General features: G+C 34.3%; 1 pseudogene; it reads left to right on the forward strand.

The window, feature by feature from the left end:
* Positions 1 to 6,463: 6,463 nt before the first annotated feature.
* On the forward strand, positions 6,464 to 26,215 carry LOC100618059 (UAP56-interacting factor-like; annotated as a pseudogene).
* The last annotated feature ends 754 nt before the right edge of the window (positions 26,216 to 26,969 follow it).

Genomic DNA, 26,969 nt, shown 5'->3' on the forward strand with positions numbered 1-26,969 from the left:
TTATATAAAGGAGAATTCACCTTAGAGGGCACTTAAAAGGCCAGGAGTTATTTCAATTTATCCAAAACATTGTAATTATTTACTTGAATATTCTGTTCATCCAAGTAGAGGGGCATGGCTCAGAATTACTGCGAAGGAAAGAGATCAGAGAGATCCATATTGGAGGTAGGATAGAACATTGTAATAGAACATTTAAGAAGCACTTTCCTGCCAGTTTTTTTTTTTTTTGGCTGTGACATATCACTCACCCTCATCTGTGTTGTTGAAGAAATCCTGCTTTAGTGTTTCACTCTACTTTTTTAGTGTGCAGTAATGGGATTTTGGAAGGTAGGCAACAGGCTAGAGTTATTGTCAGAGATTCCCTCATATACACACATATATATGGAACACACTAGATAATAGCATCTGCAATTGTGTTATCTATTCTTATGCCTTGATTTCCAAATTCACTAAAATGTAGCTATCCTGGATATAATTGGACAAGTCTCTGTGTTCAGTTTCACACTTTCTCCAGTCAATGAAATGATCCTTTCTAAATCCATATCTATTACTGTTCTTTGTCATACATTTGGGAAAAATTTAATTTCTTAGTATTTACTTCATAGACAATAGCTACTTAACTCCCCCTTGAGTGCTGTCCATCTAGCTTTCTATCTGTCCCTTTCACTCTTGGTTTCTGTCTTTTTCTGTCTGTCTCTGTCTCTATCTCTCTCTTTAACACACACACACACACACACAAACACAGTGTCTCTCTTTTTGTCTCTTTCTGTGTCTTTTTCTCTTTCTTTCTTTCTCTGTCAGTCATTCTGTATTCTTGTTTGTCTGCCTCTCATCTCTTTCCTCTCTCTCAATACTTTCATAATTTCATCAGATAATAGATTTCATAATTGAAAGAGACATTCATTGAGACAGATGTCCTTGATTCCCAGTCATATTGCAAAATACTAATGTCAAAGAGATGTACTCTTGCGATGACCATCTCTTTAGTGTGTGGAAAACACTACCCAATTTTCCTAATAACACCTAGGCTCTTCTATTTAATTCTGGGCACATTGCATTGTCTTTCTTCCAATGTCTAAGACATATACATTGATTAATAAATTCAGCAGCTGTAATTCAGTACATTATCCAGCTTTTTTTCTCTTTTCCTTTTTTAATCATCTATTTTTTTTCCAATGTGGAATGTACGAAAACATTTTATTTTCAGTTACTTCACCTGCTACTCTACATCCAAAAATCAGTGATATTCATATTAAGTGCTTACAAAATTTTATTTTCAGGATGTGTAGCTATTTTTTCAAAATCCTATATTGGTATATACAAATTCTAACATATAGCCTTTTTGTTTCTGAAAAAATGCTATATAGTATGTAAAATTGGCAATATTATTAGTTACATGATATTTCCAATTCTTGAGCACTCCCTAAAAGTTTTCAATCTTAATTAATATATGACTCATTTAATTTAAACTTTGTAGAAAAGCTCTTGTCCTAGAATATTGAATTGGTCTATTCCTTTAAATTTTCAGTTTTATTTTCATTTTATTTTACATTTTTCCCCAAATACGTAGAAAGTGATTGCCTTGTAGTCCTGTATTTATTTAAATCCTTCCAGGGTTTTCTAATCTTCATGACAAGGAAACTGCATATTACCCAGATAGTTTACAGGACTCAAACCAACATACTTTTCCTACTTTGTGGAAGTAATACCTGATCATGTTTCATACCATGTTCCAACACACGTAAAGTTGCCATGATTCCAATTCTATTATTGGATATTGCCATCCCAGCAGAGGATATGATAGTAAGAAGTCACCTATTGATTTTTCCATGCAGAGATTTTAACACAAATATTATGGGATTACCTGAAGTTTATTGTATGTATGTCTAAGTATGAAGCATCTATGTAGACAATTCCAAAAATTATACTAATCCATTTCTAAAGACTTAAATATTTTGCTGGAGCTAAGGCAACATTACATTGGGAGGCAAAGAATCTCACTTTTAAATCCTGGCTTTATTATTTACTAGTTATGTCCTGATTCATATCATTTATTGAAACTATCATTTGGGAGATAGTAAGTTTCTCATAACTGGTGCTCTTTGAATGATCCTTGAATTGTTTTGGAGGTTATCATAGAGAGGAATTTTTAATTACATAGAGGCTTGAGCTATAGAGTCTCTGTCAATCCTTTGAACACTGGGACTGTGAGATACAATTTCTCTGAATCTCATAATCTGTATGAAACTGGATTTATTAATCTTGAAGGTAGCTTCCAACTCAAATTCTCATTTTCAAAAACATTTTGACAACACAAATCACACTCCTTTAATAAATAAGTCTGATTGACTTTTTTGCCATATTTTGCCATTGAGATTTCATAGAAGATCTGTTCAATGACTTGCAGCCCTTCTGATTTTCATAATAATTATTGAGCACTTTCACTCTGCTAAAATAATTTGAATTATTAGCATCTTTAAGATATTCTCCAATATTCAAATTCTCTTGGTTTGAGATCTTCTCTTGCTCTTCTTTCCTAGTTTCTTGAACAATACATCTCTTCTCTTTCATTCTCAGTACATAATCAGTTTATCTCATTTTGAAGGCATTGAAAAAGACATTGGTTCTAAATTATATCAAGTGTTTCCTTGAAATCTTCCAGTTCAGGAAAATTCTCAAATCCCTCCCCCTCTTTTTTTTTTATTCCCCATTATCTTCCCATCTCCTGTGTATATAATTTAAATTGAATATTAGCTCTAGAGGTGCTCATTTTAAGCACAAATGAGTTAGTACCCATGTAGAACTGAGCCCTAGAGAGTGCCTGCCATGGCTGTGAGCAAGTACTTGGGCTGAAGGTACTACCTCTTCAGGTGGCACCACCTGTCAGGGTGGGGGACAGGGTAGCCTCCAATGGACGGCACAGGGGCTGTGATGTGGGAATGGTACTGCTTTAAACCCATAGGAACGAATTCCATAGGAATTTGATTGTTAATTTGCTACATTGCTGTTGGTTTCTGGTTGGACAGGAACCTGAATATTAACTTAATGCACCCCAGCCAGGCCTGTAGCATAGCTAATGTAACTAGAGAATTCATTTCTAATACTGCCAAACTTTAGCCATGGCAATGGCATGACTACTATATCTGTTCAGACCATCTATAATAAATCTGATTCAGATTTGCTGCATTCTTTTCTATATACCAATAATCTTTCTTCCTTGGTCAGTCTAAGATCAGTCATAGCTTTGTTCTCTACTTAGGCATGATGTGAAGTTTATTTCCCTTGCTCCAATTCTTATATTTATCTTTCAGGTCCTTGCAGGTGGAGCAGATGCCAGTTATGGAATATATTGCATTTACTGCTCTCCTCAGTTACACAAAGATATTTTGATTTTTCATCCAATTGTTCTAAATAAAGATAGTCAACAAAAAGTAAAAGAAAGAAAGAAACCACTCTTCTTGGAGGTATAATAGTCTCTATTAATATTTTTGACTTTTTTCTTTATGAGAATCAATTATTTTCACATTTTTAGCATTTTGAGAATCAATTATTTATACATTTAGGATTTAATTCTTTAGTTCGGCTCTTCTTTCTTGATTCAATATTCCTTGCAGATTTTTAGGACAGTGAATGATTTCTCTAATAATTTGACATCTATCTTTCCAAAATGGATATCTCATATTAGACTATGCTTGATATCCTTGAACCCCAAATAAAGACTTATTTTTGAGTCACTGCTTAACCAATGTCTTATGCAATAAAAAAGTTGGACTTTTTATTATCATATCATGTAGTCATAGGATAAATCAAGAAGGAACTTTAGAGAGTTTTTAGCTCAATCTTCATACTTTCTAATCACATTGAAGGCTTGGGGGTTTTAAATACTTAATCAAAGTTACAAAGACAGACAATACTGGGGCTAAAAGCTCAGGTCTCCCAATCCTTCATCCTTTTCTTTGTCTCTAGTCCATAGGATCTTAACCTGAAGTTTGTCAACTTATTTTAAATAACCATAGTTCAATTAAATTAATTTCCTTTTAAATCTATATATTTTATTTTATGGACTCTGAAACCTGATATCTGTCTTCAATAGACCATCAAAGAAGTCAATGATATACTCAAAGAAAGGTTAATAATAACCCTCCCGTTAGCTTAAAGGAGGTTTTTCCTAAAGTAGATTGAACAATAGATTTGGGGTCAGAGTTATTGGATATGTGTTCCAATTCTGGAAAATTATGATAATTTTTGTAAATACCTCACAAAGTTGTTCTAATAATCTAGTGGACCAAGTTACTGTGTAAATTGAAGGTTACTCACTATGGATGAACAATTAGAGTATTAGCAGTAAAGATCACAGGTTTCCAGACCAACTGAAGAAGAGGCTTCAAATGTCATTAGGCTCTCCTCCTATGGCAAAGTGACTGGTGCTGATTTTATACCATCAGAGAGTAGCAAAACAGGGTACCTATTGCTTATACAAAAGATGACTGAAATCTTCCAGGTTATATGGCAAGAGGAGGTCATCCTCTGGGAGATCGAAGATATCTCTCTTTCATCTCTTTAAAGGAAATTGTCTTCTGACAGTCCCAGGAGTTCTCTCTTAGTCATTGCAGGCAAGATTCTTGTCAGAGTGCATAGTGATCAACTGTGAATGACTTAACAATTTTCAGCAATGCAAGGATTCAGGATAACCCAAGGAACTCATAATAAAAAAGGCTATCCATTCCTATGAAATGAACAGCCAGTGTATGAATGCAGATTGATGCATACCATTCTTCAGTTCATTTCCTTCATGAATTTTTCTCTGATGTTAAGGGATATATGCTTTCTTTTACAGCATGATGAACATAGACATTTATATTGTATGATATTACATGTACAAACTATATCATCTTACCTGCTGTCTTAGGGAGGGAGAAGGGTGGTGGCAGGGAGAGAACATGAATCTCAAAATATCAGAACACGTTTACTGAAAATTGTATCAACATGTAATCTGGAGTAAAAAAAATTAAAAGGTTCTTGCCAAAGTTACTTGCAAGTAATCCTTCATCTGGAATAAGGTCACCTACCTGAGAGTGAGTGTGGCTTCAGAAATGGCCAAGGAATGGTTGATATGGTGTTTGCTGCCCCCAAATTCCAGAACAAGTGCCAGGAGCAGAGCAGAAGTCTGAAAATAACATTCATTAATATGACCATGGACATTATCTATGGAAAATGTCAGTTGTGAGGGTTGTAGAGGATCACAGCCAAATCTGGTTGCCTATAGAAGTGTATTATATTGTATGGCAGCTCTGTGATGGCATGCTGGAACATGTTCTGGAAATGGGACAATATTCTTCCACTTTCCCAGTCACCAATGGAGTTACACACGGCTCTGGATGATGTTTACTGTGATGCCAGATGTCTTCAACAAGGACAAAAAATGACATTAAGTTCAACTACTGCATTGATGAAAAATTATTTAACTTGAAAAGCCATAAGCAAAGACTAAAATGAAGGGAGAGTTGGTACACAACTTTCTCTTCATAGATGATTTTATCCTCAATGCAAACTCCAAGACGAAGAAGTAAAAGAATATGGAGCAATTCTCTGTTGCTTGTGCTAATTTTAGACTGAGAATTAACATTAAGAAAACTCAAAGATTCTCCACCAGCTAACATCACATCATCCATCAGTGGAACCAATGTTTACATCAACTCAAGAAATTTTGAATGGTATGATCAAGCTCTCTTCTCTTGGTGGATACTTTCCAGGGATACTCACATAGATAATCAAGTTGATGCATGCATTGTCAGAACAAAGTCAGTATTTGGGAGACTCTAAAAGGAAAGTGAGAGAGAGAAGGATATTGGGCTGCCTACCAAACTGAATGTCACCAAAGCTATCATGCTGATTTCATTGTTGTATGCCTGTAAAAAGTGGACATTCTAGCAGCACCATGCCAGGAAATTGATTTGCTTCTATTTGAATTGTCTTAGGAAGATTCTGAAAGTCACCCAGTAAAATGATATGCCAGACTCTCAAGTACTTTCTCAAACTAAACTACCAAGCATCGAAATTTTACTGCAGAGATTCCATTTTCCATTGGGCTAGACAAGTTGTTCAAATGCCAAATGCATATTTATCTAAACAACTATTTTGTAAAGAATTCACACAAGGCAAGTGTTCACACAGAGGTCAGAAGAAGCAATGCAAGGACATTCTAAAGATTTCTCCAAAGACCTGCAGTAACTACTGTGAGACTTAAGAGACATTGTCATAGGAACAATGATCATGGCCTTATTCCCACATCAAAGAAGGCACTGTAATCTATGAGCAAAATAAAATTGCCGTAGCTCAAAAAATGTGAGATCTTCAAGTTTAGAGACATCTCTAGCCCAAATATTCATATAAACTATTTGTGTTCAACCTGTGGTAAAGACTTGTGAGTTCCTTTTGGTCTGATCAGCCACAGTAGGACACGATGTTCATTGACCCCATTGAGTATGAAGAGAAAACCAATCAATTAACCAATTCCATTTTGGCTACTTATAAACTTACTGTATTAACTAGAAGTGGGATAAGGTGGTCAGGCAGACCAGAACAAGACACAATTTCCATACAAACATCTGTTGTCAATGTTCTTTTCTTCATAATTTGAATATATCTGATAATATTTGCATATTTGCTTTTGATATAAATCAATATCAATAATTATTCAATTCAATTAATCAATAATTAATCAATAATCAACATCCTTATGAGTTTGTGCATAACCAGAATCCATTATAGCACCTTCTAATTAATAGGGGTTTAATAAAAGGATATCTGTTTCATTGAAATGAAAAAGCCCCTGCCTTCAAAAACAATTCATTTCACCAAGATATGGGTAAGAAGAAAATACAATATATTTGTAGATAAGTACAGCTCTCTATATAGTGTGAGTAGGTCAAAGAAGAAATACAGAAAAAAGATTCAAGGAAAATTGGTTCATATTGTTATATTCATAGAGTTTGAAGTATCTTATTAAAAGCTCTACAACAGCTTTAATAGTTCCCAATGTTGCAGCAATAAAAGTTGGTTTATACCACCATTTCAATATATTTGTAGACAGATGTAAAAGAGTTCCCTGTTCTCTTGCTACAAAAAGTGCATTTATATTAGTAGCCATGTGTCAGGTGCTCTGTGTGAGTAACACCTTCACTGCATTTCTGTAGATAGAAAATGACTCTATAGCCATTTTATTACTGAAGCTCTCCAGTGTGGAGTTTTAAAAATTCCACAAGGCAGGACACTTATAAGAGGAAACTTAACATTTGTATCACAATTCACAAACTGATACTATAACAAGATGGTGAGCAGAGTTTATTTCAGCCCCAATTTGAGTTATTGAGCACATACCAACAAGTCTGCCAGCATTCATTACTTTAGAGAGACAGATGGTCTGGACAGAACTACCAATTAATGCAAAATGGCACTTATCACAGAAAGAGAACTAGCTTTTTTTCTCTTTCCTCCTTTTCTTTTTTTTTTATTATGAGGTAACTTATTCTTAAGAGTTTATTCTATTTCAGTTTTGATGTTCTTTTAAAGTAACAAATAAAAAAAAACAAGTTACCTATGTAAACTCTTTATGACACTATAAATTTGCATGCATTGCAGATATTTATAACCACATATTTTATAATCACATAGGGGATGGAGAAAGGCCAAATTACTTCTCTTCTATAGGTAACTACTAGAAGAGAGAAGTCCCTCTACCAATGAAAGTCAGCATCTTCTCTCAAATTTATAGCCTTAGATAGTTGTAAGAGTAACTGAGATTTTAAGTGATTTGCTTTGAGTCACCAGTATGTGTTAAAAGTGCAATTCGAAAGCAGGTCTTCTTGTCTTCGGTCATCTCCTTAGGTGCTGCATCAAGCTGCCTCTCTCTTATGTATATTTATTTTGTTACAATTTATTTTAAATATATTTTATGTATACATATATAATATAATAAACTATATAACATCAAATAATAATTTTTCATAAATGTAAAATATATTAAAATAAATGTTTATCTAAGAGAAGCACATCTTCACATTAGCTACATCCAAAAAATCTGTATCTTGTTCTTCCCCCCCAACTTTCATTTTCATGCCTCTCCACTAGCCTTCATCTTTCACTCCTCCCCAAGATGGCATATGAGATAATATAGGTTGTGCATATATTATAATATAATACACATCTCCCTGTTTGTAATAATATGAAACAATCTATATGTTACTTAAAGTAGAGAAAAAATCATGAAGCAAATATAAAGAATGGTGTTTCATTTTGAACTCACACTCTGTTCCTTCTATGATACTGGATATACATTTTCATTGTACTTCCCTTAAAGTTGTCCTATGTCCTTGCCTTACTTGTAATAGTTAATTTATGCACAATTGATCATCAAAAGTTAATTTTTATTAGTAAACAACATTCTCTTGGTTCTGATAATCATAAAATCACCTTATAAGTCTTTCCAGGTTGTTTTATTTTATGTGTGATTATCTTTTTTATTATATATTATGGCACTATAGTATTCTATTACATATACCACAAGTAGTTTGTATATATTGTGTATATATATATATACAAACTACTTGTGGTATATGTAATTTTCACATGTATATATTAAAGAAAGCTTTTTCACATCATAATGCAATAAAAATTATAATCAATAAGGGTTCATCAATAGGTAAATTAAAAAATTAATTAGAAACTAAATAATCTAATTCTTTAAAACTGGTGGATCATAGAACAAATCATAGAAACAATGATTGATTCCATTGAAGAGATTAAAAATGAGGAGACAATATATCAAAACATGTGGGATACACCCAGGGAAAAATGTATATCTCTGAATCCTTATATTAATAAAATAGAGAAAACACAGATCAATGAATTGGACATGCAACTACAAAAACTAGAAAAAATGACAATTTCAAAACTCCAATCACTTAAACCTTATCTCTCTTCTTCCTTGAAACTAATATGTAGTACCTAGCATTGAGGGTAAAGGTTTTAAAAAAATTCCCCCAAATACAAGGGAATGATCTGAATATGGGAAAAGAGAAGAACATTGGGAAATGAAGATGTGAAAGCAAAAAACAATGAAATAAAAAAAAGATAAGACATCTTTAAAAAAGTAATCAGCACTGTATTTGTTTCATATAAGTAGTTTGGTAAGACTCCTTCTTTACCAATCATACTATATTATTTATTTAATATTTGAATTAGATGATCTTTCAGTATTTAGTAAAATTCACTTGCAACTTAATCTGGTAATGATGTTTAAGTTCTCCATCCCTCCTTTGCAAGTTCTTTTATATCCCATTCAACTTATTTTTCCAAAATGGGTTTATTTAAATATTATTTTCCCCCTTACACTGTTAGTCTAGGCAATTTATATTTTACAAGTATTCATCCATTTCATTTAAATTTTTAAATTTTGTCATTTAATTATGTAAAATATCTCCTAATGATTGTTTTAATTTCATCTTTATTAATGGTAAATTCACTATTTTCATTTTTGATGCTAGTGATTTCATTTTATTCTTTCTTAAAAATCATATTAAACAATGGTTTATTTTCATTAAAACCAAAAAATGTTTTATTTACTAATTCAATGGTTTTCTTATATTCAATTTTGTTAATCTCATTTTTAATTTTTAGGATTCTAATTTAGTATTTAATTGGTGATTTTTTTTCTTTTTCTAAATTTTTAATTATATACCTTATTTTTATCTGTTCTTTTCCCATTTTATTGATATGAGCTTTTAGATACACATTTTCCCCTAATTATGACTTCTGACATGTCACATAATTTTTGGTGAGTTGTCTCATTAGTATAATTTTATTTAATAAAATTATGTATTATTTCTGATGTTCTTTAAACCAAGCTTTCTTTAATATATACATATACACATACTCTACTGTTAATATCTGAAAGGCTGTTAGTTTTATAGTTAGTATATATGTATGCATACATATATTTTATAATGCATGTGTACTGTATATTTATGTATTAAATTTATCCAGATTAAATGTGCCAACAAGTTTAATAGTTGCTTTCTGACATTTTGCAAACTGTCTCTTCCTCGCTTCCATCCTTCTTCTCTTACCAAGACAACATATAAGTTGTACATATAGCATGTAGATAGATACAGGTTATGCATATGTGTCCTTACCACTCTTCTACCTAGAAACCAATGCACAGAATTGATGCTGACTGTTGATTAGAATTTTTTAAAGACTATATTTGAGTATTTATAAAGATTCCCTTTCTAAAAGTGAAATATTTAGTGATATGGATATAGTAGGAAAGAAATATCAATTTAAGTGATATATTATTTTTGTAATCTAAAGATTTGTATGTTTAAGTGGGTATAGGGATTGGATCTATAATTTCATCAGTTTAAAGAACTTTCTTCATAAATTCAGACTTACATGTTATCCTTAGAGAAATATTCCATAATGCTTAGAAAATTAAATGATTATCCAAGTATCATATGGATATATTCTCAGTCTATCATAAATAGATTTGATATAGGTACTGATATAGATAGATATTTATTGTTAGAATTGCCAGTATATACTATCAGAGAGATTTTTTTAAATGTAAGTTGGAAAACAGTAATCAGTTTCCAATTACTGTATATTTTGGTTCACATTTATTCCAAATTTAGTATTATTTTGTCCATCTTAATTATGCAAAACATTCCAATTAAAGAATACTGTAATAACACTAAAACAGGCTTGTCCCCATTAAAAAAAAAACATTTGAAACAAGAAATATACACACACACACACTCATTAACACATGAAAATAACATTGATTATAGCCTACACTTAGTTTTTATTATAGCCTAATTTTGGTGGAAAGGGAAACCTATATTAATACTAATATAATATTTGAAATATCCAGATGATCAGTTTGTAGTCTGTGTTTTTTATTATACTTCCTTCAATCTAGAATTTCTCATTTCCTCAAATTTTCAGGGTAGAATTAATTCTTACTGAGAATTAGTGGAATAGATTATTTATTGTCAAGAGCACAGAGACATGAACATATTATCTATTCATGCTGAATACTTTTAATTAATCTCCCTCTCTACTCCCTGTAACAGAATTTAGACTCCCTATGCCTGCTCCACTTTGTGTGCTAAGTAAAAATATGGTGCCTAGCAGATAACAGAGGATGTACACAGAAAATATTAGGCAATACATATGAAATAAATAGAATTCATCATCATGATTTTCCATATAAACACAGACACATTTCAAAATAGTTTTTTTAACTTGCAGTAAATCTCCATTATTTTAACTCCCCTAAGTCTTGAATAACTTACAGAATCCTCTCAAAATCCTTATAGTAAAGAAGGTTCACAGTAGGTTAGTAAAATTTAATGTATATCATCCTAGCCATATCCAATACTATTGCCCTTATTTATACTACACTATAACTAAAGTAGAACTATCACAATATCTATTCTAATTTTTGTCTGTCCCATTCTGCACATTTTTGGTCACTCAGTTATCCCAGTCCCTAATCCTCTTCCCATCAGGACTTCTTCCTCTCTATAAATCTTCCAATCCCAAACTCTATCTCTCTGTGTTCTAATCCTTTTATTCTTTCAAGGACAAATTCTTGGACTATCCTACCTCAAGAATTCCACTATACTTTCTATCTCTCTTTTACACTAAGTATATTACAATTTGTTTGAATCTTTATATTCCTTCAAACTACAGTTCATGTTCCACCTCTTATATGATATGAAGTCCCTCTTAATCCGCTTGGTTAGAGTGCTCTTTCCTACTTGAAATTATTTCTTATAACAATGTATTGATTTATCTACGTGTGTTGTATATCCTACATAGAATCTAATCTCCTTGAAGGCAGTCACTGTTTTGGATTTTCCTTTTAATTCCTACCTGAGAAATAGCATTGTAATCAAGACTTTAAGCCAGTCTGATATGGAGGGGAATTGGAACCATGTTTATATCATTATAATACATCTAAGTACAGTATATTGTACATATTGGGTGCTTAATAAATAACTGATAATGCAAATTGATTGATAAATGCTTGTGTACATATCCTTTTTCTATCTATAAAATGGCCCAGCTACCAAAGGGTGGTGATTGGCTTTTGCTTCCTTTTTCATTCTCCAACATAGAGCATCACTCCATGCATAGTATGCACTCAGGGATAAATTGTTGACGCATAGAGCTACTTTTGGTGATAAGTCCTATATCTCATTTACTTTGGCAATGGGAGAAAAGTAATAATGAAGAAAAAGCTTTAACAACTAGAATAGTGTAGAACCATAATCAATATGTCATGTTGCTGCTTGTGCTTTAGTATGAAAACATTGTTAATAATGATTTCTTACAGGATGCAACAATTTCTCAGTTGGTGACTATGAGCATGGTACTCTCCTTTTTGCAAGTTATAGTGAGTAGATACACACACATCATATTGTGGAAGTGGATTTGTAGTTACAAAGGAAAATGCTACATATAGGATATATCCAATGTTAGTGAAGATTTCTTTTAACCCTAAAATTCTTTGTTCCTCTATCAGACAGTGTGTTTTCTGTGCAAGAAAGAAAATTATTCCTGAAAGAGTAGAATTTGGGTTTGAGTCCTAGCTCCATTTCAATCACTGGGTTACTGTGGATAAGTCATAACTACTCTGAGCCTTATTCTACTCACAGAAAAATTGGGATTATGTTTGCACTATTAATTTCACAGTGTTGTCTAGAGGATGACATCTTTCGAAAGCACTTTGTGAGCTGTATAGCACTATATAAATATGAGTTATTATGTATGCGGCTGTGTAAACAGGGAGAATACACTTAACAGCCTGCTCAATGTCACCATGTACCCTTAAGCCAAATTTTATTATTATTCCATGCAAAAGGAATTTATAAGAGAGTATCTATATTGGCAGAAATATTTCCCTCCCTTACATATTTTGCCTCATGGTTCATTACTCACATCTGTTCTTAAATACAGTAGTGGCAACAGCTGTCTTTAGTTTCTATCAAAGCACCCTCTTTAAAAAAATCTATAATAATATTTTCCACCTCATTTCTTCCTTTCTTTCCACTGGATTGTGCTAAAGCACTATGTCCGATAAAGGAGAGTGACAGATATGAGAAATATCCAAGAAAGTATTTGCATATTGTTGTGTCATTCAGAGGAGTAGTGTACCCTTCAGAAATGCAGGAGGTTTACTCCCCTTTAAAGAAATATGTTTCCACTTCTTATGATCTTGTACATCTCAAACTGTCATACTCCCATCAAATTGGTTTGTAGTTCTTATTTTCTCAGTTAGGGAAAGGAAGAGAAAGATGGGGTGAAAGTATTTCATTTCCTTTTTGAATAAGACAGAGTGCCTTAACAGAAGACTAAACCAACAAGCAAACCCAGAAACAATTTAACTCTCCACCAATGAATATGCCAGTGCCATTAATGGTGATCCTGCTATAAACACATTGAACTTCTTTAATCTGAGAAGCTGAAAGTGCTTGAAAACATTAAATAAGTATTGCAGAGGGCATTGGTGCATTCTCAGATGACTTTAATAGCTGCTTCAGGGAGCATCTTATTTCTTCCCTGCTAGTCACTTAACTTCCCCCTTGAAAAGGGAGAATTCTTCCCTCATGAGAACCTGGATTATTACTCCTACTTAAGACCATAAAGTGGCCTTTAATGGGTTCCAGTTCTTTATCTATTTAGTTCATTCATTTAAATGGGAAACTGCTGGTTAAAAATGTTTTCCTCATCAACTTTTGTTCTACCGAACCTTGAAGAAGGTTCACAAACCAGAAATAGTACAAAAAATGTTTTTTCTTCCTATTATTTATGGGAGTTTAAGATTCCTATCTTGGGCAAGGATTATGTTTAGTACATTTTCTGTTACAATCACTTTATACATACAGATTTTTAACACTTCTCAGTTTTACCATTCATTTGGCACTTAGCCAATTGTCTTTTATTGTTTGTGATCTCTAAGTACATAAATACTAACTTCCAAGCAGGTACAAGGTCTTTGCATTTACTCCTCCTTGTTCCACCCAATAGCTCATTATCGATATGATTTTGAATAAATCATTTAATCACCCTGGCTGAGTAATAGTTTTCTTATCTTTAAAGTAAGGAAGTTAATCTATTAAACCTTGATCTTACAATAGCTAATATTTATTTATATGGTGTTTTAAGGTTTGCAGTGACTTTAACTTTGAATGTATATTAATTATGATCTGTTCCTTTTTAAAAAATTTTAAACTCTTACCTTCCTCTTTGGAATCAGTGCTATGTATTAGTTCAAAGGCAGAAAATCAGTAAAGGTTAAGCAATGGGGGTTAAATGACTTGCCCAGGCTTACCTATCTAAGAAGTGTCTGGGGTGAAATTTGAACTCTAAATCTCCCATCTATAGACCTGGCTCTCAGTTCACTGAGACTCCTAGCTGCCCCAGATCCCAGTTTCTAAAATTCAATATAGTCCAATCAAATCCTCCCTACCCTACATGCATGCTCAATTTCAGGTTTAAATCTTTGAATGCAGTTAGTATTTGTTATATGTTGATAAACTAAAACTATGATCTGCCTATTCTAAATTTCTTCAAGTCAAAGTAAATGAAATTGATATTTTTTTCATCATGCACAAGTCCAAGTGAAAAAAAGAGTACCCACCCTCATTATAAGTATACTTACTTTTCATAAATATATACATGATATATATGTATAATTTACATATATACAACATTGTATGATAATCTATTTGTTGTAAAACTTGTTCCAAAATATTTATTTATAAAGACTGAGAGATAGAGATGAAATAATAAATAATACTACATTCTACATGAAATAACTGGAGTTTAAAGAGTAGGAAACTGAAATGTTAGACTTGTACTTTAGGAAAATCACTTTGGAAATTGTGTCAAGAATGGATTAAAGAGGGAGGACCTATAGGCAGTTAGACCAATTAAGAAGCTACTTCAATTTTCCTAGCATGAAATGATGAGAGGCTGTTTAAGATAGTGGTAATGTAAGTAGAGAAAGAGGGACAATTGGTTGTTGTCTTTCCTAATCAAAGAGTACCAAAATGATACCATCAGGTGATATCTTTTTAATCCTGCATAAATTTGATTTATGTTGCACAAAGTCTTTAGTCTCTCTCTTCCAGAGTCATCAAAGTCTAGTGGCAATAAAAAGTCAAGACAGCTAGTAATGGCTAATCATGCAAGGTTTGACCTTGGCTTCTTCAATGTCTAACCAAGCTCTAGCAGTACATAACAATTGCTCTTCCCCTCCTCAGAGTATCTGTGGAAGATAGTAAAACTTTGTATTATAATTAACCAAATTATATGTAACCCAGGAAATCTAAAATTATTATGGGGCTCAAGTTTCTATTTTGTGTGGATAAATTAAAGAAACGGGTATGTGATATAAAGTATTTAAGGACTGAAATATGGAAGACTGATTGGGTGGTGGTGGTAGTTCTGTTTTTCTTTCTGTTTAGCTTGAAAGTTCTAACCATGAAAAATATGTGTGGAACACTATAATTTTGCCTGCAAAGTAATAATTTTAACCTCATGACAGAGACGTGTTTCCTTACAATTAAGGCTAGAAAAGAGTTCTCTTTAATTAAATGGCTTGAAGCAATGACTTTTGACCATTCATATTCTGTGTTCTACTGAGACACTTTTTAGGAAGAGGTTGATTGGATGGGCTCTGAGACTCCTTTTAAATCTAACTTCTTTGATTCTTGGAATATGTTGACTGCTTGTTTTTTCCTGTATTATTTTCATTTTTGTTCTGTTTTAATTAAATATAATGAAATTTGATAGATTATTTCTGCTTATGTTATTGATAGAAAATGCACTGGTTTCAGAACTTTTTGTTTTGTTTTGTGAATCCCTTTGGAATCTGGTAAAGTCATAGAAGTCTTTTCTTAGAATGTTTTAAATACATAAAATAAATACATGGGATTTTAAAAATATATTAAATATAGTTTTCAAAGCAAAAATAAACAAAAACAATCAAATTCACCGACCCTGGAAATTGATCCATGAACAACAAATTAAGGATCCCTATACAAAACAGTATCTGGACTAATATTATTATAATTATAATTGTTCAAATCATTCCCCAGAACCTAAGTTTAATTAGAGGATACAATTAATTATTTGAGCCCCTTAAAAGTTTAATATATAACCAACGAAAGATAAGACTACTGAGATAGTTACATATTAATCTTTATATGGCCATCAAGACTCGCATTAAATAGGGAGACACACATAGCTAGAGTGTCATTGTCACACAAGATGAACAATTATTCATAGTCTACTAATCCAAAGACTAACTAAAGCAGCAGTATCACTAAGAAAAGTAATGGTAATATTTCTTTTTTTAAGTATGGAACTCATATTATTATTCATTCGTTTCTGTCATCTCCAACACTTGAACTCATTTGGGATTTTCTCAGCAAAGCTAGTAGAGTAGTTTTATAATTTCCTTCTCCAGCTCATTTTACTGAGGAGGATTTGAGTTAAACAGGGTTAAGTGAATTGCTCAGTCACATAGCTAGTATCTGAGGTCAGATTTATACTCAGGAAGACTGCTCTTTCTGAACCCAGCACTCCATTCATTGCAACACACAGCTGTCTTGTTTCAGCATTGTTTGGCACTTAAGAGTTTTCATCAATAGTGGCAACTAGTATTTTATTTAGATCTTTATTGTTTACAAAACTTTTATTTGTTTTTGCCTTAGTGTAACCCAGATATTATGACCCGCATTTTATTCATGAGGAAAATACCCACACTAAGAGGTCTTTGAATCCAGGTTTGGTGTGAGGATGTGTCTGACACTTGAAGAACAGCCCAGTTAATTTTGAACACGCACATTCCTAAAATATAGTCCATCAAATAACTATTATTCAGGGTCACCTCTATTCATGACGGTCATCTACTAAATTGTGGCAGAGTTTCAACTTGTACTGCTAGAACAGATCTTCACAATACATTGAGCAAGAATACTAGACAATGAATCTTCTCCCTATGAACATGCACAGGCTGATGAAAAATCCAAATAGGCAAAGAAGTAGAAGCAGACAATCTAATATTTATGTAGAAACAAGCAATAAACAAGGCAAAATTTGCCTCTGACTCTTCCTGCCAAGATACAATAAAGTGCAGGGAATGCGACAAACTTCAGAGTGAAAATACTTGTATTGTCTATACTACGGTTTCCCCAAGGTAGTCTGTGTAGACACATCCCTAATGTTGTGTCTGTCTTTATCATTTTTGGTTGTAGTTGAAGGAATAATCAGGATAACTATCACCAGGTAAACTGTAAAAATTAAGAATTGGTAAGTCATCAGAAACCAAGAAGCCAGAGTTAATACTGAGTTTTGCAGCCAACATCCCCAGCAATAAGATACCAAGTTATAGCTAACTGCTAACAGTAAAAAAATCCATCAGCGTGGTATTGTTGCTCTACCTCACATATGATACTCCATTAGACAACTTTATGCCTTTGCCTTGCCTTAATTTCCAAAGCTCTACCTACTAGTGTTCTTTACTTCCATCAAGAAGTAGATGACATCTCCTTTCCTTTAGAAGGCTTACCACTCCAGTACCCATCACCATCCCTCTAAGATTATCTTTCATTTAAACTTCATATAACTTGTCTATTCAGTCAATGTTGACTCCTCCATTAAAATAAGAAGAAAAACATTTTTTTAATCTTTTGTAACTCTAGAACTTAACACAATAAATTCTGTTTGACTAATGGTTTCATTTCAATAAATCTCATTTCAATAAATCTCATTTCATGAATATACATTGTGCTGTTTTAATAAATGATTCAATTGTAATAAAGGGAGGTTATTTTTGATTCTTTCTCTCTTCTTCAGTAATTCTTTCTCTGGGTCCATCTCTCTGTTCATCCTTGTCCCTATCTTTCTGTGTGTGTTTCTGTTTTGCCATCTCTCCCATTCTATCTATCCCTCCTTGTCCCTATTTCTGTCTCTCGCTCTCTCTCTCCATGTACACCATAATATTTTATGTAACTATTTAAGTATTTAGCAATTAAAAGAGATGAAAATTAAAAATTAATGGAAAATATTAATAGCATTCTATTCATGGCAATGTATAAAAAGACTTTAAAACAAATATATTTTTAAACACAGAAATAAATAAAATCTTCCTAAAGATTCATCCTCTAAGACTAGATCTCCCAGTAGTATACATCAGTGTCTTATAGCTCCTTGATGAATGACCAGGACAAAATATTCTTGTTGATCTGGTTAATAAAAATATTGTCATTATTATATCTTTTCCAAAAACCTTCCCAGGACTACTTTGATATTCTGAGTATACTTAAAATAGAGAAACTACAGAACTATGATATATTCTTTAACAGTGCCAAAGTATATATTATATTGGTTTCCACAAAAATTATAATTAAAATTTTCTTGTGTGGCAGGAAGTTTTGCTAAATAATGAAATATTTATTTTATTATTAATTAATTTGATTAATTGAATACTTAAATTTATAATTATTCCTATCCAAAATCATTACTGGGGCTTTCCTGAAGGAGAAAAGAAATGAGGAAATTGACAGATTATAGTTAGACAAAATTGCCATATCCAAAGATAAACTTCAAATTACATAAGATGGAGTATGAGGTGTTTTGAACTTAAAAAGTAGACCAGAAGTTAATTATCAATAAATGATGAATAAAATGCATATATATGTGTACATATATGTATATGCTAAGTTGTCAGTTTATCTCCTATGACCTAGAACAAGGGGGAAAAAGAACAATAATAGCAAATAAAGTCCATTTCTATTTATTGTCTTTGGCAATATCACAAGTGATGGACATCTCCTGCCTTCTCTTTTTACCTCAATATTTTATATAAAGGAAGTTTTCTTTGTAACAGCTGATTATGGCAGTTCCTTTTCATAGGAGCATTTTCCAAGATCTTTTTAATAATATTTCATCAGATTTCTTGATTCAAGAAAGAGAATCTCGACTTCCTGTTAAGATGGCGGCTTAGAGAAAGCTGAAGTTCAGATCTCCGGAAAACCCTTCCCAACCGATCTCAAACTATAAGCCCCTAAGGCGCCGAAATTCAAAACGATCAACAGCACAGACCCTGGGAACCCTCCTCCTGGACCTGGACCCGGTTCAAAAGGTACGGCTCCCCTTAAAAGCCAGAACCCGAGATCCCTCGGACCTCAGGGGTAGGAGCGCAGAGTCCAAGGCTCCCGGAAGCGGCAGCCGCGCCAGGCTCAGAGAGCAGGGTCTGAGGAACAACAACCCTCAGGGTCTTCTACCCAAGTCCCAGTCCAGGTGAAATTTACTGCCTGGGGCTTCCGCTGCAGAGAGCCAGTCGGTCCGGGTGAAAGTTACTGCCCGGGGCCTCTGCTGCAGAGAGCTGGTCAAAACAACAGCAACCCTCAGGGCGGGCAAGACAGCCTCAAGGGCTGGATCCTGCTATCCAAGTCTCAGTGAAAGTCTGTGCTCTCGGAGCTTGGGGAAGCGGCAGCCCATCCCCCCGCAGGCCGAAGAAACAGCCTCACGGCCAGGGATTCTGAAGGCAACTTCCGGAAATCGAGCCAGGGGGAGAGTGTGGCCTCGTGGTCCAACCCTTCCATTCCAGTTCCAGTGAGGCATATTCAGTTTAACCCAGGGAACGCTCATAGAACCAACATCTGCCCAGGACTAAAGCCTCTGATCACCAGACAAAGACAAGAAAAGCCAATCCTCCACGTTCAGAGATGACAAACTCCACAGAAGCACAGAAGCCCCAAAATACCAAGAAAAATAAGAAGAAAGGGGCGACTCTGGACACATTCTATGGAGCCAAAATACAAAATACAGAGCAGATAGAAGAAGATATACAAGAAAATTCTCCAAAATCTTCCAAAGGAAATAGAAACTCTCCACAAACACATGAAGAATTTGAATCAGAAAGGACCAAAAAGATGGAAGCCCTCTGGGAGGAAAAGTGGGAAATGATGCAAAAGAAATTCACGCATCTACAAAACCAGTTTGACCAAACTGTAAAAGAAAACCAGGCTTTAAAGCAAGAACTAATAAAGCAAAGCCAAAACACCAAGAAATTAGAAGAGAACATAAAATATCTCACCGACAAGGTGATAGATCTGGAAAACAGGGGGAGAAGAGAAAATTTAAGAATAATTGGACTCCCAGAAAAGCCAGAAATAAACACCAAACTGGACATGGTGATACAAGATATAATCAAAGAAAATTGCCCAGAGATTCTAGAACAAGGGGGCAATACATCCACTGACAGAGCTCACAGAACACCTTCTACACTAAACCCCCAAAAGACAACTCCCAGGAATGTAATTGCCAAATTCCAAAGCTATCAAACAAAAGAAAAAATCCTACAGGAAGCCAGAAAAAGACAATTTAGATATAAAGGAATGCCAATCAGGGTCACCCAAGACCTTGCAAGTTCTACTCTGAATGATCGTAAGGCATGGAACATGATCTTCAGAAAGGCAAGAGAGCTGGGTCTCCAACCAAGAATCAGCTACCCAGCAAAACTGACTATATACTTCCAAGGGAAAGTATGGGCATTCAACAAAATAGAAGACTTCCAACTTTTTGCAAAGAAAAGACCAGAGCTCTGTGGAAAGTTTGATACTGAAAATCAAAGAGCAAGGAATACCTGAAAAGGTAAATATTAAGGAAAGGGGAAAAATGTTATCTTCTTTTACTCAAACTCTCTTCTATAAGGACTACATTTATATCAACCTATGTATACTAATATGTGGGGAAAATGTAATGTATAAATAGGGGGTAAAGAAAGACCAAATAGAATAATGGTTCTCACACAAAGATTCACAGGGGAAGGGGAGGGGAAGAAAACTCCTATAAGAAGGAGAGGAAGAGAGGGGGGGGGTTTACTTAAACCTCAATCTCAGGGAAATCAACTCTGAGAGGGAAAAACATCCAGATCCATTGGGATCTTGAATTCTATCTTACCCAACAAGGGTAAGGAGAAGGGAAAACCAAGGGGGGGAGGGGGAGAGGGAGAACAAAAAGGGAGGGAAAGAGAGGGGGGAGGGGGAGGGAACAAAAAGGGAGGGACAAAAAAGGGAAACATCAAGGGAGGGGACAAGGGGGACTGATTCAAAGTAAATCACTGGACTAAAAGGTAGAGCCGAAGAAGAAAAGGTTAGAATTAGGGAAGGCAATCAAAATGCCAGGGAGTCCACAAATGACAATCATAACTTTGAACGTGAATGGGATGAACTCACCCATAAAACGTAGACGAATAGCTGAATGGATTAGAATCCAAAACCCTACCATATGTTGTCTTCAAGAAACACACATGAGGCGGGTTGACACCCACAAGGTCAGAATTAAAGGATGGAGTAAGACCTTCTGGGCCTCAACTGATAGAAAGAAGGCAGGAGTGGTAATCATGATATCTGATAAAGCCAATGCAAAAATAGACCTGATCAAAAGGGATAGGGAAGGTAATTATATTTTGTTAAAAGGGAATCTAGACAATGAGGAAATATCATTAATCAACATGTATGCACCAAATAATATAGCACCCAAATTTCTAATGGAGAAACTAGGAGAATTGAAGGAAGAAATAGACAATAAAACCATACTAGTGGGAGACTTAAACCAACCATTATCAAATTTAGATAAATCAAATCAAAAAATAAATAAGAAAGAGGTAAAAGAAGTGAATGAAATCTTAGAAAAATTAGAATTAATAGACATATGGAGAAAAATAAATAGGGATAAAAAGGAATACACCTTCTTCTCAGCACCACATGGCACATTCACAAAAATTGACCATACATTAGGTCACAGAAACATAGCACACAAATGCAAAAAAGCAGAAATAATGAATGCAGCCTTCTCAGATCACAAGGCAATAAAAATAATGATTAGTAATGGTACATGGAAAACCAAATCTAAAACCAATTGGAAATTAAACAATATGATACTCCAAAACCGTTTAGCTAAAGAAGAAATCATAGAAACAATTAATAACTTCATCAAGGAAAATGACAATGGCGAAACATCCTTTCAAACCTTTTGGGATGCAGCCAAAGCGGTAATCAGAGGCAAATTCATATCCCTGAAAGCTCATATTAACAAACAAGGGAGAGCAGAGATCAATCAATTGGAAATGCAATTGAAAAAACTCGAAAGCGATCAAATTAAAAACCCCCAGCAGAAAACCAAATTAGAAATCCTAAAAATTAAGGGAGAAATTAATAAAATCGAAAGTGATAGAACTATTGATTTAATAAATAAGACAAGAAGCTGGTACTTTGAAAAAACAAACAAAATAGACAAAGTACTGGTCAATCTAATTAAAAAAAGGAAGGAAGAAAAGCAAATTCACAGCATTAAAGATGAAAAGGGGGACAGCACCTCCAATGAGGAGGAAATTAAGGCAATCATTAGAAATTACTTTGCCCAATTATATGGCAATAAATACACCAATTTAGGAGAAATGGATGAATATATACAAAAATACAAACTGCCTAGACTAACAGAAGAGGAAATAGAATTCTTAAATAATCCCATATCAGAAATTGAAATCCATCAAGCCATCAAAGAACTTCCTAAGAAAAAATCCCCAGGACCTGATGGATTCACCTGTGAATTCTATCAAACATTCAGAGAACAGTTAACCCCAATACTATACAAACTATTTGACATAATAAGCAAAGAGGGAGTTCTACCAAACTCCTTTTACGACACAAACATGGTACTGATTCCAAAACCAGGCAGGTCAAAAACAGAGAAAGAAAACTATAGACCAATCTCCCTAATGAATATAGATGCAAAAATTTTAAATAGGATACTAGCAAAAAGACTCCAGCAAGTGATCAGAAGGATCATTCACCATGATCAAGTAGGATTCATACCAGGGATGCAGGGCTGGTTCAACATTAGGAAAACCATCCACATAATTGACCACATCAACAAGCAAACTAGCAAGAACCACATGATTATCTCAATAGATGCAGAAAAAGCCTTTGATAAAATACAACACCCATTCCTATTAAAAACACTAGAAAGCATAGGAATAGAAGGGTCATTCCTAAAAATAATAAACAGTATATATCTAAAACCAACAGCTAATATCATCTGCAATGGGGATAAACTAGATGAATTCCCAATAATATCAGGAGTGAAACAAGGATGCCCATTATCACCTCTACTATTTGACATTGTACTAGAAACACTAGCAGTAGCAATTAGAGAAGATAAAGAAATTGAAGGCATCAGAATAGGCAAGGAGGAGACCAAGTTATCACTCTTTGCGGATGACATGATGGTCTACTTAAAGAATCCTAGGGATTCAACCAAAAAGCTAATTGAAATAATCAACAACTTTAGCAAAGTTGCAGGATACAAAATAAACCCACATAAATCATCAGCTTTTCTATATATCTCCAACACAGCTCAGCAGCAAGAACTAGAAAGAGAAATCCCATTCAAAATCACCTTAGACAAAATAAAATACCTAGGAATCTATCTCCCAAGACAAACACAGGAACTATATGAACACAACTACAAAACACTCGCCACACAACTAAAACTAGACTTGAACAATTGGAAAAACATTAACTGCTCATGGATAGGACGAGCCAATATAATAAAAATGACCATCCTACCCAAACTTATTTATCTATTTAGTGCCATACCCATTGAACTACCAAAATACTTCTTCACTGATTTAGAAAAAACCATAACAAAGTTCATTTGGAAGAACAAAAGATCAAGGATATCCAGGGAAATAATGAAAAAAAAACACATATGATGGGGGCCTTGCAGTCCCAGACCTCAAACTATATTACAAAGCAGCAGTCATCAAAACAATTTGGTACTGGCTAAGAAACAGAAAGGAAGATCATTGGAATAGACTGGGGGAAAACGACCTCAGCAAGACAGTATACGATAAACCCAAAGATCCCAGCTTTTGGGACAAAAATCCACTATTCGATAAAAACTGCTGGGAAAATTGGAAGACAGTGTGGGAGAGACTAGGAATAGATCAACACCTCACACCCTACACCAAGATAAATTCAAAATGGGTGAGTGACTTAAACATAAAGAAGGAAACCATAAGTAAATTGGGTAAACACAGAATAGAATACATGTCAGACCTTTGGGAGGGGAAAGGCTTTAAAACCAAGCAAGATATAGAAAGAATCACAAAATGTAAAATAAATAATTTTGACTACATCAAACTAAAAAGCTTTTGTACAAACAAAACCAATATAACTAAAATCAGAAGGGAAACAACAAATTGGGAAAAAATCTTCATAGAAACCTCTGACAAAGGTTTAATTACTCATATTTATAATGAGCTAAATCAATTGTACAAAAAATCAAGCCATTCTCCAATTGATAAATGGGCAAGGGACATGGATAGGCAGTTCTCAGATAAAGAAATCAAAACTATTAATAAGCACATGAAGAAGTGTTCTACATCTCTTATAATCAGAGAGATGCAAATCAAAACAACTCTGAGGTATCACCTCACACCTAGCAGATTGGCTAACATAACAGCAAAGGAAAGTAATGAATGCTGGAGGGGATGTGGCAAAGTAGGGACATTAATTCATTGCTGGTGGAGTTGTGAACTGATCCAACCATTCTGGAGGGCAATTTGGAACTATGCCCAAAGGGCGACAAAAGAATATCTACCCTTTGACCCAGCCATAGCACTGCTGGGTCTGTACCCCAAAGAGATAATGGACACAAAGACTTGTACAAAAATATTCATAGCTGCGCTCTTTGTGGTGGCCCAAAACTGGAAAACGAGGGGATGCCCATCAATTGGGGAATGGCTGAACAAACTGTGGTATATGTTGGTGATGGAATACTATTGTGCTCAAAGGAATAATAAAGTGGAGATGTTCCATGGAGACTGGAACAACCTCCAGGAAGTGATGCAGAGCGAGAGGAGCAGAACCAGGAGAACTTTGTACACAGAGACTAATACACTGTGGTATAATCGAACGTAATGGACTTCTCCATTAGGGGCGGTGTAATGTCCCTGAACAACTTTCAGGGATCCAGGAGAAAAAAAACACCATTCATAAGCAAAGGATAAACTATGGGAGTGGAAACACCGAGAAAAAGCAACTGCCTGAATACAGAGGTTGAGGGGACATGACAGAGGATAGACTTTAAATGAACACTCTAATGCAAATACTATCAACAAAGCAATGGGTTCAAATCAAGAAAACATCTAATGCCCAGTGGACTTACGCGTCGGCTATGGGGGGTGGGGGGGAGGAAAAGAAAATGATCTATGTCTTTAACGAATAATGCTTGGAAATGATCAAATAAAATATATTTTAAAAAAAAAAAGAAAGAGAATCTCAACACATAAACAAAGCTGAAAGGATAATAGAAGTGGGGGAACACCATGGGAATAGCATCCCTCAGCTGATAAAAATAAATAAATAAAAAGGTGAGCCAGGAATTCAGTGGGGGATGGTCAGAGAAAGACACAGTTATTCCCTGATGGAAAATTCTAATGAACACACTTTGAATGATCAACAGGTTCAGTCTCGGGATGGCAATCCCAGTGGAAATTCCATTGATGTTAAAGATGAAGAGCCACACACGCACACAAAACCCCCCCTAAATTAAGATTAACATATCTCTGGATGATATTATCAAATTGAATAAGAAGGAAGCAAGGAAGCAAAATTCTCCAAAATTGAAGACTTAAGCATACAGGTGCCCAGAAATTCAAGGTGAAAGTCGCCATATGAGGTCTACAACAATAGATTGGTAAAAATACTTTGGTCCAAAAAGGGAAGAATTGACCTAGGAAAAAGACATTATTATGTAGTTATCACTGATCTGGCAGCTCAGAAAGCAAATGTGGTACATAAAGTAATCAGCCCTATAAATCGACCACCTCTAAGTGAGAATATGCAATGATTTTCCAGTGTTAAAAAGGAATACAAACCTTCAGAGGCAAAATGAAATGCAGAGGAAACCAATATCAGTTTTCAGGTCTAACCAGTTAATCATAAAAAACAGCAATCCAGTCAATTTCACTAGAGGTGAGACTAAATTAAAGCAGCAGAAAGACACATAAAGGCAACCTTTCTTTTTCAGAAGAGGTAGAAAGGCTCAGGTCCACCCTGAAAACTAAGAAAAACCAGTGGCAAAGAGAACTAGTCAGTGGTGAACTGCAAACAGAAATGGAGGAATTTTAATGTATCCAATAATCCAAGGACAATTCTTCCTTTATTAGCCTAAAGATATCAATTAACTTTTAATCCTAACTACCATCATTTCCAAAGAAATGGGATCACCCTGAAGATAAAAATATTCCTAAAGGAGTTTCCTTACAAACTGGCATAAATAGTATTGGAAAATGGACTGGTATGACTGGAGAAGCAATTGGAAACCTTTAATGAACACATAATTGCCCTTACTAAGAACAAAGAATGCTACTTTGCTTCTCTCAGATTGATCCTTTATCAAAGGGACATTTGAGTGACAACTGTTTGAAAAGTGGATTTAACTGAAGAAAAGAATTCTTGCTTCTTTTTCTTTGGAATGTAACATTTTTACATTTATGAAATATTCCTATGAGATAATTCAGGAGAAATCCTGATCTATTCTTGAAAGTGTCCTTTTTGTTTGGACAGAAAATTCTAAATAAACTTCATTGGGTGATAAAGAGATCACACATTCTTTGGTTCTTCTTGCAACATGTCTGCAACAAAGCTGTAGAAGTTACTTTTTAATGATAAAGGTATTTGGTACCTTTTCTTTCCTCTAGTAGTTCAGATCGTCATATACCACTTTAAAAAATAGTCAATTTTTAATACTTTTCCTTGTTTACAAGAGTCATGTTCTTTCCCTCCTCTCCCCGCCAAGCCCTCCCATAGCTGATGCTC

The sequence above is a fragment of the Monodelphis domestica genome, chromosome 1 (assembly GCF_027887165.1).
Source record: "Monodelphis domestica isolate mMonDom1 chromosome 1, mMonDom1.pri, whole genome shotgun sequence".
NCBI classification, from domain to species: Eukaryota; Metazoa; Chordata; class Mammalia; order Didelphimorphia; family Didelphidae; genus Monodelphis; species Monodelphis domestica.